The following is a 2,469-nucleotide window of genomic DNA, read 5'->3' as shown; positions in this document are numbered from 1 at the left end:
TTTCGCGATAAATGACGCAGTCATCGTCAAAGGGACTGACGAATGAACGTATAGTAGTGGGCCGGTCGTTAATATAAATGAGAAAACGTAAGGGCCCCAGAACCGAGCCTTGGGGTACACCTGAGCCAACTGGGGATAAATTAGAATGGATATTGTTAGCCGTCACAAACTGGGACCGGTTTGTGAGGAAGGAGCGTAACGTGCATTCTATGATTCACATGCCGGGACAACCTAGGGTGCCTAGGACAACCATGCCGGCGCAAGAGCTCGGGCTCGCAGCGCTCGAGCTACGAGGACCGACTGCGAGACCACGGGTGATTCTAAAAATGCTTTTCTTATCGTAACAGTCGGTCGGCCAATTCTTGTGTCTCTACAATTGGTGACCCGGACGTGATACGTCGCTATGGCTCTCGAGAACACCGCTACCACAAATGTCGCCGCCGTCACGTTTCGACTTCCAAAATTTTGGCCAGCGGATCCTCTGGTATGGTTCGCGCAAGTGGAATCACAGTTCGTCACCGCTCGGATCACCAGCCAAGCTACGAAATTCCATCACGTCGTAGCGTCTCTTCCTCCCGAGCTGGCCATGGAAATTCGAGATTTAATTCTCTCGCCTCCAGACGATCAGCTTTTTGACAAGCTTCACTCGGAACTGATCAAACGAACATCCGCATCGGAGCAAAGACGACTCCAGCAACTAATAACTTCCGAAGAGCTCGGGGACCGAACGCCCTCCCAACTTCTTCGACGACTGCAGCAGTTGGTGGGTGATAGATTGCCAACGTTTGATACCTCCCTGCTGCGAAAGTTTTTTCTTCAACGGCTACCATCAAACGTACGCATGGTACTGGTTTCCACCCCATCCATGAGCCTTGACGATCTGGCTCAGCTGGCCGACAGAATCATGGAAGTCACACTTCCCATCGTATCTACGATCGACAGGATGCCTGGAGAAACGACTGCGACGACGAGACCACAACACGCAGGCAGCGACTACCCGGCATCTCCTGTGGTTACGGAACTTCGTCAGCAGATATCCGAGCTTACAGCGCAAGTAGCAGCTCTCGTCTCCCAACCTCCTGCCCTCCACTAGAGCCGCTCAACCTCATGGCCAAGATACTCTTCCTCTCCTAGGCTTCAACGCCAGAACAACGAAGGTTTGTGCTGGTATCACAGGACTTTCGGTGACGACGCTCGGCGATGTCACCAACCTTGCTCGGCGTCGGGAAACGAACTTGTCCATCACTAGAGGCATCTAGTGGCGGCAATCTACAACCCAGTCGCCTGTTTTTCATCGTCGATCATAATACAGGATTACGTTTCCTTATCGACACAGGGGCTGAGGTGAGTGTTTTACCAGCGTCATTTGAGCCCTCAAAACGTAGGAAGAAGACTTTTTACATTTTACAAGCTGCTAATAAATCATCGATTGCGACTTACGGAGAACAATCCCTGGCGCTTAACATCGGCCTTCGAAGAACATTCCGTTGGATATTCCTAGTTGCAGACGTTTCGTACCCCATATTAGGTGCAGATTTCCTTCGGCGTTTCGATCTGCTCGTGGATATGCACAACAAACGTCCCCTGGATAATACCACCAATCTAGCCGTTAAAGGGACCATGAAGGCAATTTAATTCTTTTTTAAAAGGAAGGTGTTTTCGGAAGCATTGGGGTCCTGGCATGCCACACAATTTTTTCTAGAACGTTGTGACTCTTATTTCTGTACCTGCAAATAAATTTGCGAAACCGAAACAAACATTCCGATTTCTCCCCTTTTTCGCCTCTGGAAAGAGAAGTGACGTCAGGGAGCACTGTCGGCATCGGTAGGATTTAGTGCACAGTCAGTGTGGTTCCCGTGGTTCGCTCTAGTGCACGGCGGTCTGTGAAGAAAACCTGGAAGAAATGGACGACAACGCCGCGCTCGCAAACGAGTTTGAGCTCCCGTTCAGCGACCTCACGCCGACTGAACGGGAGAAGCTGCTAAGGACGCAGAACTCTGGATTGGCGCTTTACGAGGGCGCCTTAGACCTACCACCAACTCCTCGGTCGCCGCCTCCAGAGCGACTCCCCGCCCCACTTTTACCCAGACTCCGGCTGACGTGAAGGTGCTGCTCAAAGTCTTCTGGTCGAAAATGCAACGAACAAATCCTGACACCGCTGTCCATAACTCTACGCAAGACCACGGCGCGCAACCAAATGCCGGCAGTTTATGCAAACTAACGTCGCCCGATCGACCGCACGTCTTTAGCCGACCTTTCGCGCAACCTACTACTGCACATAAACGCGGCATGATTGGTGAGACACCAGTTCGCAAAACGAACACGAGACGACGCACGAAACCAAAACCAAAGTCCGCCGCCCCCGGCGCTCGTACCCTTTTTTTTTTTCTTTTTTTTTTTTTGTCCATGGTTGCTCGATGCTTTTTACGCGCCCGAGGTAGCAGTGCGGGATGCGCTCCACCAGTGACA

General features: G+C 51.6%; 1 pseudogene; it reads left to right on the top strand.

The window, feature by feature from the left end:
* Positions 1-595: 595 nt before the first annotated feature.
* On the top strand, positions 596-1,249 carry LOC115316811 (annotated as a pseudogene).
* Positions 1,250-2,469: the final 1,220 nt, after the last annotated feature.

This window comes from Ixodes scapularis, unplaced genomic scaffold (genome assembly GCF_016920785.2).
Source record: "Ixodes scapularis isolate PalLabHiFi unplaced genomic scaffold, ASM1692078v2 PGA_scaffold2__306_contigs__length_199485367, whole genome shotgun sequence".
NCBI classification, from domain to species: Eukaryota; Metazoa; Arthropoda; class Arachnida; order Ixodida; family Ixodidae; genus Ixodes; species Ixodes scapularis.
This window is presented reverse-complemented; position numbering and strand designations above follow the sequence as displayed.